Raw genomic sequence first — 14,674 nt, 5'->3', positions numbered from 1 at the left:
GAACATATCACTCTCAGCTCAAAACTCTCTAATAGCTTCTCATCTCAGAGTAAAAGCCAAAAACTTTACAATGGCCTGTAATTTGCATCCTCCCACCTCTCTAACCTCATCTCCCATTACTTTCCCTCACAGCAAGCCTGTCATGCTAGCCTTTTCACTGTTCTCTGCCACCTCAGTGCTTTGCACCAGCTACCTGATCTGCCTGCATCACTCTTCTCCCAGATTTAACATGGTGCACTCCTTCATTTCCTTCAAGCCTTGGCTCAAATGTCATCTTCTCAGTAAGGCCTTCCTGACCACCTTATTTAAAATGGCTAGCTCCCTCCAATCTGTACTCCCTATCCTGCTGTACTGCCATTTTATTTTAAAAAGACCAACCAACCAACCAAACAAACAAAACTCTCCATGGCACTTATCATATCTGACATACTATATATTTTACTACCTATCTGCTCCCAACCCCACCCCCAGGCTAGGAGAAAGTAAGTTCTGTGAGGGCAGGGATTTTTGTCTGTTTTTGTTCACTGCTGTACTTCAGCTCCTGGAATAGGGCCAGGCATACAGTAGTAGTTCAGTAAATATTAATGAATGAATAATGAGGTAATGCATAAGTAAAGCACATGGCCTATAGTAAGCATCCAATACAATTTAGCTATTGTTAATAAAAATTTGCATACTTCGGGAAACTATTAATTTTTTATGTCATTAAGGGAAAATCTATCAAATCATGCTTAAATATATTAAAAAGCTTGAATAAATTAATAATACAGCTTCCTTATTGTCTCCCCTACTTCACACTGAGAATGTGATATATACTCTGACAAAATCAGGAAGTAATTAGTAATGCAAAGTGAATAGGAACTCAGTCTTATAGTAACAGGGACAAAGAGATCCTTCTTAATTGAGATTTTGAAAGCATGTTTCATGTTGACACTTCTTATTTTATTTTAAAGGAATCTCAAATTTAGCCCCTGAAAGAAATGTAAACATGTGGATGTTCATTCATCTGAATAATGTCACTAGTTAAAAACTTCCATTATTACTAATAAAAATAGCAACAGTATATTGTGCTATGAAATTCTAAACTGTTTCACAATAATTAATTAGTAAATGACATGACAAACGCTATCTACATACTCTCATTTTAATAAACTATCATGTACTAGGGCTTAATAGGAATGAAATCAGCCTAGATCTTACCTAATTAGAGAACATTTCTGTATTAGAACACAGTACTGAAAACTCAATAGTGGTTTCCAGTGGACAAGTTTTCATACTATGATCTAACAAAAATCTCTAAGCTATTGTGTTAGAAATATAAATTTGTGACTCAATACTTATGCCTTGGAGCATGTCTTTATTTTTAATTAACAGTAAAGGTCCAATTTAAAGCAGAATGTGTCAACTGATTAGCTCTAAGTTCAGTGTTCTGTCATACGTGCCTGTACTGCTGACAAAAAGTTAAATGCAAGGCAATGAATGTAGTTTTTGTGAACTTTTTTAAGTCAAAAAATTTATCTAAAGACTTTGACCCAATGGATACCAAATTAATTACTTATAAAAGCAGGTCTTTTGTATTTCTTTTTTTTTTGGTTGCAGACATTTAAATAATCTATATTTGTAGGGTGATATCTTGGAGATTACTTTACTATCAATATATAGAAGTAATAACCTGGTAGATAGCATTACCTATGAAAGGTCCATCCCATCTGCTATTCTTGCTGAAAGCTTTTCATGCACCAGTAAACTCAGTAAATATCAGAAGATAAAGCATAAGCCTACCACGCCACGGATTTACTCCTAATGTCTCCTCAAAGTGCAGCCCGATGCAACGATTACAAATGATTTTCTTCTAATGTCATTTTACATAACCCTTTTTTCTGCATGAGTAGTTAGTGTGGAATGAATGAATGAATGCCATTAAAACAGTTAATCATTATCTGGGACACTGGCCTTACTCCCTTCACTACTAGGAATCTCCATGACAAAGGCCAAGAGATCAAAATGCTAGAGCTGCCTCAGTGTCCTATTTCTAACAGTAATTTTTTATGCAAATGAACCTGCTGGGCATCTCCCTCTGTGACCTTCAGCTGCCCTTATCTAAACTGACTTTGATCCAATGAGGGCTTGCATCTAGCTGAAGCTCATTACTATATACGATATGTTAATCAATTTCACTAATTAAAGGGTATTTTCTATTCTGTGAATGCAAAATGGATTTATTTTTATAATCACACATATGCTTAAAGACTACACTATATGTTTCTATTTATTAATCCAGTTTGCTATATGACATATATTAAATACCTGAGGTAAATGCATTCATAACGAAATGTAACACTGAGAAAAGTAGAGCTTGGCTCCAATCTCACTGACTAAATCACATGTGTCTAGGCACCTCTTCAATCAATATGATTTTCACATTTGAGAACAACCTTATTCTTTCATATTTCCAAATCAATTTATTCTTCCTATAAACTCACAAATAGGACAACCTTTATCCCAATACTCATGTATCTAAAAAACCTAACCCAAGTAATCAAACAGGACTTCTCAAGAAAATGTTACCCCAAACCAAAAGCTTGTCATCATATTCAAAGTCTATTAGTTGAGGTGATCTAACAGCATCATTTTGGAATTTGAGCAGAACAAAAGTTTAAATTTAAAATATACCTTTCTACTTCAAGATATTGCTTTCTTTTCTTTTTTCTTTTTTTGAGACAGAGTCTCGCTTAGGGTGGAGTGCAGTGGTGCGATCTTGGCTTACTGCAACCTCCACCTCCTGGGTTCAAGCGATTCTCCTGCCTCAGCCTCCTGAGTAGCTGGGACTACAGGTGCCCGCCGCCGTGCCTGGCTAATTTTTGTATTTTTAATAGAGATGGGGATTCACCATGTTGGCCAGGCTGGTCTCGAACTCCTGACCTCAGGTGATACATCCATCTTGGCCTCCCAAAGTATTGGGATTACAGGCATAAGCCACTGCACCCAGCCAAGATATTGCTTTCTACTGGCTACTCTAGAGATCAGATATACTTTTCTAAATTTTTATTTCATTTTATAAAGAGTAGTCAAGGAAAGAAGAATGGATACTTTCACTCTCCTTTGGGATTGTTTAAAATACGAACACCAACAGAATTGTAATTAGTATATATCCAAGGGGTAGGAGTGGGTCTGGAATATCTGGGGCCTAAAGGAATCAAATAAAGAAACCTAAAAGTTAGGCAAACTGTTTTATAGTGAACTGAACCAAAGCGGAGGCTGTGAGACAACAAAGATGATGCTGTATTACAAAAAAGCCAAAAACTGTTCCCCTTCCTCCCTTTAAGGTGTTTTTCTGAAGTAGATCCTCACACCTGGGACCTGAACTCCAGGCCTACTTCAACTGTGGTTTTGGACAAAGTCTTCCATTTGTACACTGTTCTGGCAAATACTGACAGTATTACTTCCCTTTCAGGAATACTAGGAGGAATCTTCTCCAAGCTAATGGCTTTAGAATTATTTTTAAAGAGTGCTGTTTTTAAAGCTTTTATTTTTTCTTAGTGAAAAAACAGAATTCTCCTGTATTCTAGTGGACATTGCTACTAATTTTCCTCATATGTTAAAAATGACATTAAAAGTACCATGTGTACCATATATACATAATATTTTTATGTGTTAAAAAACCATGTCATGTACCCAACAGACTCTCAATCCATTGGGTAATTCCTTAATTAGGCAGATTTTTGAAACATGTATTATGTACACAACAGACCGGAACGTCTCCTTTGGAGCATTTTCTAGTCTATCGGGTGATTACATCATTAAGCCACACATGCTACGTAGAAAAAATCCTTATGAAAATTCATGAAAAAATGTACAGCACATCATTAGCATGCAACAGACGTGTATGCTTTTGATATTTTCTCTGTTTAAAAAAAAAAAAAACAACTACATGAAGTAATTAGTCCAGGTCATGAAAACATGGGAAAGGTACCAGACACTGGTAAAAATACTGAAAATAAAAATAGTAAAAAAATGCATCTCTCATGGTTTACCTGAGAGTAATCTGCCTTATTGGAAAAAAGATTCTTAAAGAGTGTTCATTTGAACTGCAGAATAACATGTGTTGCTTTAGTTATTTGATATTTCCTGTATCTCTGTAACTTCCTCCCTACTTCTCTTTTGGATACACTGAAATTTTATAAACCAATGGGTTGAAAAGCTGCGAATGACCAATCACTCAAGGCCTTGCACTACTTTATGTTTGTATACTTATGTCTTCATTTTATGTAGTCAAGAGTATAAGGGATTACATCACTGTATCTTTTTCAGTAAATCGAAACTACATTAAAGTAATGTAAATAGATATAAATTGTTGGTATAACGTCCAACAGTGAAAAGGTTATATATTCACAACATTAACCACCATGCAAAATCTAAAATATAATATATTTGAAGACTAAAAAGAAGCACGAGTTTTATAAAAATGAGCTATTAAGCTTATTAATTTATAACCTTTCTTTTTGTAAATGGGATACTCCCCCTGTCAAAACAACTCTAACAACAAAAAGAAAACCTCAGTAAGCAGAGAACAATGAACATACGCAACACAGTAAGGATCAGAGTAATTCACTTCCTGAATGCTCCAAATCTTCGTGGCTTAAAAAGCATCCCAATTTTCTCTAAAGGTAGTAGCATTTATTCATTGGGCCATAGCTAATTTTACATGGAATGCAAAAATGTTAGTTTAAGTTTAATATACCACCCTATTTAAATATTTCCAATGTAGCTCTCAAACTGCAGAGCTATCCCTCCGTCTATTTTAATTTTAAAGTAAGTTAGCAAAGGCTTCCTTCTTAATCCCCGGAGACTACCTACATAGTGACACAAACGCACAAATTTATGACAGCAACATAAATGCTCTTCTGAAGTAATGTGCAACATTAAGTGAAAATCGTTTCCTGGAAAGATATTATAGGTATCTATATTTTATTTGCCATCTTAAACATATCTGAGTCTTTATGGCCTTATTTTAAAAATGTATTTCCTTTTTATATTTCCTGGTGCAAATGGACTGCATAAATAAGCAATGTGCTATGAGGCTTCAGACCAGCCGATAAAACCTTTCAATTTTCATGCCAGCTTCTTCTTTTGTAATTCAAATCCGCCTGGAAACTGGCAGCTCTGAAAACTGAAACAAGCACTGCCACAAATACCTTGTAATGCTATCGACCTTGTCTGCCCATGCAGTGAGAAAGGGGGATGCGTATGTGTCTGCAGCCATCCAGATAACACAACTCATTTTTTTTGGGGGGTGGGTGGGTGGGTGGGGATAACAGAAGCCAGCCCCAGACTGTGCACCAAAAGCAGTCATTACCAGGCGAGCTGGAGAATAAGTCTCTTCAAAATACACAGTGCATTTAAAAACCATATATGAGGCTGAGCCACTGCTGTCATTACCAATTTTAATTTAGCTCCTTCAGTTTGCCAGCCAGATAAACTCTTTAGTGCTGTTTTTTAATCTATTTGCCATATTTTATGTTTAAGATTATAGTAATATGGACAGAAGAAGGAATCACTTTTAGGGGAAATAAAGAAATAGATCCGCTTATCGGCACCCATCAGAAAGTTCATTAATCAGCCAGGCTTTGTGCCCTCTAAATTGAAAGGTTAAATAATCCTCTCAGGAATATTTCTCGGCCCCTCTGCCAATTGTCCGGAGAGGAGCTGCCATTCATAGCATGCGGGATCGGTGACAGGGTATCTTACCACCGTTTGGACCCCAAACAATGATGGACAAATGGCCTGGTTTACAAAGAAACCATTTAGTACATGGATGGAGAAGGACCACAAGCTTTGATGCAGGATGGAGGGATGAAGGCATGGAGACAGGATGTAGGGGGAAGGGACAGAAAAGAACACATAAATGTGTAAATCCATGGACATTTTATCTGAATGTTTATTGGGCTAGACTATAAAACATAGAAATCACACTAATATACATCTTCCAACCATACGAAATGCTTAACATATTCAAATCTGCTACTATATTTTGCATGTGATTGTACATGAACCTCAATAAAAAAATTATAGAAGAATAGAACCATAGCTCTATTATGTTTATTAGCTAATACATGGGGGATGCAAATAAACCCCAGGATTTTCATTTTTACCATAACTCCACATGACTTACAACACATGGCCCTCCCACCACCTGCCATCCCAACTCTGCTTATTCCACTGTAATACTCTTAACCATCGGTCACAAATGCAGGGAATTCCACAGCTGAAAGGACCTGTTAGAAGGCAGACGGAAGTAATGTTCTTTTGCTTTTACAGTATGTTCCATCTGAGCCTTTGCTTGTCTTAAAACAAGGAACAAACATGAAATAGGAATGCTCTTTGAAAGAATACAAACTGCATGTACTGATAAAGCACTTAAGTTTGAGTTGCCTTTTTCGCTGGACCTATCTGAGAATACAGCTGGAAGTCTGCAGAACTGACCCAGCTCTTATACCACTACATTTTGTTATGAAATCAGGCTGGTTTTTGGCATTAATCACGTGAAGGCATAAAGTAGTTTTACCTGAAGTGCAAAAAACTGATATGCTATTTTGTTTCATTTCTTATCCGATTAACATAAGCCCTCTACCCCCAGCAGAAAGTATTCTAATTGGGGTATGTTTATGTTTGGGTGAATTTTTCAATTTCATATTATTCTCATCATTTGTATACAGAGAAAATATTTATATAATTTATTTGCTTATGATAGAGAACTATATTCAGATGGTACTGAAGTTATCACTTAAGACTCACACATTTATTAATATATATTTTCAAAGTGATATTGCATTTTTATGATACACATTTTATATAGTAATTTTCATTAGGAAAGAAGTAGCCTAAATGGAAAAGAATAAGACAAGTATAAATAATTAGACAATGAAAACTGAGGTAAATAATTTTGTTAACAAAAGATTCTCTTCAATAAATATAAGAAGGAAACATTGTTAGGAGACAGAGTAAAGAGGTCCTTAGGAATCTCCTAATGTTGGGCAGAAGACATTATAACAACCTGAGTTTGGGACGTCAGTCCAGAGGCCATCTCTACAGGTATGAGATGCCTTTGGGTTTGCTGCAGTACAGCCTGCAGTGTTTAACATGCTCTATCTGTCAGGTATTGTATTTTATATTTATCATCTCATCGTATACTTACAAAAATCCTACAAGGCATTATCCCCATTTTTCAGATGAAGAAACTGAGGACTTTAGAAGTTAAATATTTTAACTATGTTTGCACATTTAGTATATGAGGAAAGACTCAGACTCCGAACCACAGTCCAATCCCAAAGCTGGCATTCTTTTCTCTATTGTGATAAAAAAAAAACGCTACCTAGTAATTTCCTCAGAAATTTGCTTGCCCTTCTGGCCCAACTGTACAGCACAGTTTTCTAAGGCCTGGTAAAAACAGGGAGGAAATGTACAACTGTAAACAAAGGAAATGTGAGCGATCCAAGAAAACAAAATTGATATTGTATAAACAAAGACACAACCCAAAACTTAGTTCTCCTAACTGAACAAAAATGTGGGGTAATCCACAAATCAATGTAAAGAAACATTTATGTAAAACGGACGCATTACAAAATTATAAAGATGATCTTATAATTTACCCAATGGATTCAGTTCTACATGATTATTGAAAAATGGAATGAAAATTATCTAGTAGCTTTATTACCAGTTGATACACACATGTGCACTCCTTTTACAAAGCTAATAAAAATTTCTCAACACTCACTTTAAATAATTCTTGTTTTGAAATGTGCACTATCTATGTACTGGTATACCAATTAAGGTGAAGTTCTAATTTAATCCCAAAGATATTAAACATATTTTTTTGTTAAATGCTTTCTAAAGAGGTAACATATTTCTTCATTTGTTTTTGGTATTTCTTAAACACCAGAGTTGTTGGTCTTGGAGGACCATTGCACCAACCTCAAAATAGCTGGAAGAAAATACTTATAAATGTACCAAAAAACCCACACATAACACCCTTGAATTTCTGATATATAGGGATCAAATGACTAATAAATTTTAAGTCTAAAATCTGACTGATTTTAACAGTAATTCATTAACTTTTAGTCACTGAAAAGACTGTACTTTTGAAACCTTAAACTTAAGTTTATCACCACAGCTTATAACGTAACAGAAAATACAACACTAGTTCAGAGAGACTGTTCATGTTAACAAGTAAAGGATTCTTTTTAGGAGTCTTTTCCTGCAGATTATTCGAATGATCGATCCAAACCCTTAAAGGTTATGGTTGATCATGATTGTGAGTAACTAATTGATTCCTAAATACTTCAGACCTTTAGGAATTACTGTAATCTACCATGTCACTTACATGCATGACTACCAAAATGAATGTCTAATACAAATATCAATGCTCTAGTATATTTTATCTACATTTACTGTTGGACTGAAATGTCCAGAAAAGACTATGGCAAGTTTGATCACTCGGAATATAATTAATAAATGGCATGAAATACCTGTTCAAAGCACATATGCGAAATAATCACTTGAATATGCTAAAGTTATCTACATAATACTTCTACACTCTTTATGTGTACGTAACATGACAAAGAATTGGCATCACTCAACACTTAAGATTTTAAAACTGTAATTTATTATATAGTTAGATACTGTACAATGGTAAACTGTATTAATTTTGGAAAATCTAAGACTATTTGTTTATATTTATATTCATTTTTATTGTAATAGGGTCACTCTTTCAAAGTGCTGAGTTGCAAGTAAAAAGAAACGTAGTTTTGCCCCTGAGCAAGGATGACATGCAAATTCATGAAGTGTTCCATATTTTAATTTTTTTAAAGAAAGAAATGTAGTTTTCTTTGAGATTATATGAATACTATGGGTTTTAAAAAAGATTTTTAAAGTGTGTTATATATGTTAAAATAAGCAGCACTTAGAAATGAAATTTAATTACCACAGTATTTAATAATCAATAATAAATTGTTCCTATAATGACCAACTATAATTCCTTTCTAAGTAATGCTGAACACATATGCAGAAGAGAGGAAAGGGTAATAAAAAAAAGTCCAAACGTGATGCTCCATTTGTCATCCTCAGGATAAACATTTGTTAACAGATAAGAAAACAGATGACCACAACAAGTACTTCTTTCCATTTTCAAAACAGAAGTACAACTTTAAGTCCATGTGAGAAATATTTAAGTCCTAAATATACTGGTCTTTGCCCCCAGCCACTAGGGGCAGGAATAAAAAGCACAGGGACTTTTTCCGTCAAATAAAGAAAGGAAGTCACTATTTATAGTAGAACTTCAGATTCAATGATTTGATTATTGAACAACATCTAATATCTAAAAATATGAGCCAAATTCATGATGACTAGTGAGTAGGTCATTAAAGATATTTAGAAGATGGCAAAAGCACAGCTGCTTCCATGCCAAAACATTTATGATAAATCTTTCCTAAATTGTATGAAGGCTGCATACTTCTCATTGCTTCATTATCTGAAACACTTAAATCTACATTAGGATTACCATCATAAAGTACTTGATATTATCTAAATATATTAATGCAAGGAAAAAACTATGCAAAATATGCCATATTGATTTCCAATTTAAACCAAATTAGTATTTGCATTAAAATACTGAAAATCAAGTAACTTCAGAATTGAAGGAGTGAACACTTCAGTATTTCTTTGTAAAGAAAATACTAAGGTTCTCATAAGTGCTCCAATAAATAAAAATTACACCCAAATCTAAATGATCTTATTCTATCTCCATTCACAAATAAATATGCATACATACAATTTCTAAATATTTGAGGAAATGTTATGCGAGGAAAAATAACATATCCATTTATAATTCACAACATTCATTTTTCCCCCTTTCCTTTACAGTAGCTTTAGAAAATTGCTTTTTGATGATTTAGCAAATTGTATTTATTTTTAAAAGAATCTCATTTATTGAGATTGATAATTCAGGTTTCATTTGCTTTGAAATTGCATTTTCCAATGATAAGTTCTGGCAAAATGTGGTTCCACATGCCAGTGAAATAAAGATTAAAAAAAAAATCAGTTGACTTACTCTGTAAATGTAGTAATTATCGTTCCTACTAAACTCAAAATATGAGAAGACTGAAGTACAAATTATTATAATTTTAACAGCAAATTCTTTAAGAACAAGACAAGTATTTAAATAACATAAAACTATTCATATATATTTTGCATTTGAAAAATCTTTAAAAATTTTAGTCATTCTCCAAATGTATTTTCTATCTGTTATCAAAGTCATCGATGCTTATTCAAAAAAAAATCTTGTTATTCAGACACCAAGTAACTCAAAAGATAAACCAGTCTGATTTATTTTATAGTACTATAATGGAAAGATGGCCCTGAAGCACTACAAAAGAGTCATGTGCCTTCTGAATGATCAGAGCACAATCACGTTCACCTCAGTAGTATTTTAGTACTAAGGGCATTTTAAATGAAAACTAAACCTCTGACAATTTGACAGAGATGTAATGTCTCAATAGCAACACCTGGTCAATCAAAACATTAAAACAGCAATACCAGATACAGAGGAAAAAAACTATAATTTATACAAGAGTATTTCTGGTTCTTGAAGAAGTGAGCAAAGTAAGTTGAACTACCAAAACAAAAGCTTCCAAAATGAACTTATATATAATGTATTAGTTTATGAAAACCTATGTGGCTAGACCTCAAAAATGGTACCAATAAAAATGGTGTTTAGATAACTCCAAAATGAGATTTTGGAGTTATTTAGCATTTTATAAGACAGTATGTAACCAGTTCTATTTTCTTAAATACGCCAAAGCACACACAGAGAAAAACAGACCTATCACTTGATATCTACTGTGTGGATGGGGTTATTATGGTTTTTACATATCTGCTTATGTAGCCAAGGACCTCTCAGAAAGATATTTAGGAATCCCAACATATATCCAATTAACCAGGAAAAGAAAAGATTCTGGCTGACTTTTTGAATCTCTTCATTTCACATTTTAAGTTATTTTAAAAGAAAAACATTCCATATTAGCATTAGGCAATTAGAAAATCATCTATCCTATCTTGCATCACAATCTCAGGATAAAGGCTTTTGCATAGCTATAGTCTCAGAACCAAAACCACCTTCTTATTCCTTCCTTCTGGACTGTAAAACATAGTTCTAGAGTTAAGTCCAAATCTGTTGACATTTAGGGGTACCCACTCTGTAGCATGGCATAGAATGCTTTAGAGAATAACATTCTCACTCAGTATAAAATTCCAAACTGTGAAAACACAAAAAATACATTTCTAAATGGGTATTTCCAGGTAAGGACAGAAAACTAAGCGGCAAAATGAAACGTAATATTGTTACTTATGGTTTATAAGATATAACCTGACAAACTGTGGCCATAAGCCTTTCCTAGGCCAGAAAGGAAGGCAAGCACACTCATTTCTCTACTCTTCTCCATTTCCTGGATAACAAATATTCCATTTTTTGAAGTGTGAATTCTAGGCATTCAAAACATTATATATAAAAAAACACTTAAGGCTTAATTCTTCTAAAACAGTTACATTTGCTTCCTGCTTAAATCTTCAGTTAAAATAAAAGGCAGTAGGGTTGAAATACATTTTAACAATGCACACAAAGAAATCAAATGCAAAATTAAACATAAAAGATGCATTGTCCTTTTTGATTCTTAACACATACAGCCCTCAAATAGCAAACTCCTGGTTACTTTTTAAAGTAAGTAGATTAAAAACAAGATTAACCAAATGTCCAACTCATGTCAAATCATAGCCTCTACTAGTTAAAAATTCTGTTGGTTGTAAAACTCTGTTGGTGGCCATATTGGCCTAGGATTTTTAATACAAATGAGAGTAGAAATGACAGGGGGTGGGGGAAGGGACATTCTTTCTTGAATAAAGAGGGAAAATTTTATCTAGAATGAGTTATTTGAAAGATGAAAAAGAACATTAAAAGTCAGGCTCTATAAAAATCTGAAAATGTAGCAGAAATGAAAATACAAGAAGTTATATTTTAGCTATATTATTAAACATTTAAAAACATTCTAAACATTTTTGAAGGAGGTAAAAATATTATTTGAGGAAATTATGTACTTTTTAAGTAAAAACAATTTTTTTTCTTTTTTCATGGTCTCCAAATTGATAAAGACATTAAATTATATAATTTTAGAATCATTAAAACATAGAAAGATGGTGTCACCAGATGGTTGTTATAATACGGATGTTTGTGTATATGTAGTCTTTTTAGTTTTATTAGCATGAACCCTTTAGAATGATGGTCTTTAGCTTTTATTAATGTAGTCGAGTCTAGCTGATTAAAAAGCTATTCTATTCATATACAGGTTGTTGAAGATATTTCATTTTATTTTTCTTGAAATTGTTGAAAATAGTGAACACTTCTATAACTTTCTTCTTAGTTCTGAAAGTGTTTTAAGGAATTTTTTATTTGGAATATTTCAAAAGTTCACTCGTAACAATCAACTACACCACCTTTCTTATGTGTTTGAGAAACAATATTCTGTTTAACCTATAGACTTTTTTGGTTTTTAAAGAAAATGATTCCTGGATAAACATTACTTTACTGTTAAAATTTAAGTCGTTCTGTAAATGACCCTCTAGTTGGGAGGCAGATAAAAGCAACTGTAAAGCTCCCAAATACAAACATCTCCAAACTGGATACTAATCATGTTTCCCATCATTTGGGATAAGAAATATGACAATTTTAGTTAGAAAAAATAATCAATGCTTAAGTGTAGAAAGCTCCAGAGTTTTAAGCACTGGTTTAAATGAATAAGTAGTAACAATTCTAACCGAGGCTTCATTCCTTGGTCATTGCGCTGCTTGACTCAACATTCATGTGTGAGGGCTACTAGGAGTCAATAGATGGCAGTCCATCGCCTAGTAAAGGAGCTGAAGATGACTAAAATCACCATGCATCTTGTTTTTATTCAAGACTGAATATTGCTTCATTGCATACATTTGGATATTGTCCATATACTGATAATTTAAATAATTACTTAACTATTTTATTTTAGAGACACTGATATATGCACAGGTTCATAAACATGCTAGTTTTATATTTATACTTGCATAGTAAACTCATTATTAATTTCAACTTGATAATTTATAAATTGTGATGGCAACTTCAATATTATTTTAAAAAATTAACCAGGATTCCATATTGGAACAAACAAAGTTTTCAAATTGAATTTGTTATACCTATAAATAGATATATCGTAATTCCTTAAAAAGTAAATTTATTTTATTTTTTCCTAATGATTCTTTTTAAAATTTATGTTTCTGAACATCTAAAATATTAAGCAAACCTTCAAATATTTCTGTTACATTGAAACAAATTTTTACCCTTTAACTATAGGTATATAAAAGAACACAGGTGTAAATAATCAAAAGAGCAGCTTTAAAATCATACTTCCTACACTTAAAGATTGGAATTGTTTAAATTAGGGGAAAAGCTAAAATAAATGTAATGTCAAATCTATAAGGATATTACTTTATATAGTAACGAAGAGTAGCTCTGTGATCTTGAAAAGTATAACATATAATTAGATTCTAATTAAGTTTAGGCTGTAAGGATTTCACTATATTATGTTAGGATAAAAAAACTGCTACATAAGCACAAACTTAATGTATTCAGATGAATTACATCTGTAATATGTATGTGTAACATACATGGGTATGTATATATTTTTGGGTATAACACTTAAGTTTTTAACAAATCCTAATTTGAGATTTGAGGAATAGTTGAGGAGTTACAGCTTTCTACTGAAAATCTTCAAATAAATTAAATGGTAATCACAAAATGTGAAAACAAACCACCTTATATAATTTATGGCCTCTTGGGCCTGTGACAGACAGACAGGTAGTTTGAGTCTACTTGTTGGTTTACTTTTATTTCTCTAAGGAGAATGATAAGAAGAAAGTCGTGTTTTGAAAGAACTTTGCCCTTTGTATTTTTACAACCTGTCTTTGTGTAAACAAAACTTTTAACTATGCTAAACCTTAAGAAACAATGTTTAACAACTTTTATTTAATATATATTATGTTATATAACTGTAATAATTAAAAGAATAATGGTCTGTTGCTTAGCACAACATATTTAATATAGTAAAAGAAGTGAGTAGTAGGGTTATGGTGAATTATTGAAATGATTTAAGCTGAACATTAAAAGTAAACTAACTTCATAATATTGAGCACCAGTCAATTAGATTCTCTAGCAAACTGTATTTTCTGCTTCTACTTAGCCTAAAATCACAATAAAAGGAAACTAGGAATGGAATAACTTGAATGATATTAAGCAGATATTTATACATTCTGAATAAGTCAAGAAGGGCTTAAGGATATGACAGTTGAATTATTCTATATGAAATATACACTAACCTTTTTCTAGGTTCATTGAAAAATATCAGTAACTGTTTCAGTAAAGGCAACTGAAGATACTGTGGACTGAATGCTTGTGGACTGTGGATAATACAACATTTTAAAGACACTGGATTCTTATTCTTTAAGGCTCCCAGTATACTTTTTCCCTTTAGTTTAATGAATATAGTCTGGAAGACTAAGAGATACCATGATGTAATCACTAAATGACGTGAGTAATGAAAAA

The 14,674-nt window shown here is 32.9% G+C and overlaps 1 protein-coding gene across 5 annotated transcripts in view; it reads right to left on the bottom strand.

Annotated features, from left to right (window-relative positions):
* Positions 1-14,674, bottom strand: part of ZCCHC7 (zinc finger CCHC-type containing 7) — a 238,751-nt gene that overhangs the window by 16,382 nt on the left and 207,695 nt on the right. The gene's annotated exons all lie outside the window — the stretch shown is intronic.

This window comes from Hylobates moloch, unplaced genomic scaffold (assembly GCF_009828535.3).
Source record: "Hylobates moloch isolate HMO894 unplaced genomic scaffold, HMol_V3 SCAFFOLD_10, whole genome shotgun sequence".
NCBI classification, from domain to species: domain Eukaryota; kingdom Metazoa; phylum Chordata; class Mammalia; order Primates; family Hylobatidae; genus Hylobates; species Hylobates moloch.
The sequence above is the reverse complement of the archived record's forward strand: the minus strand, read 5'-3'. Positions and strand labels throughout refer to the sequence as shown.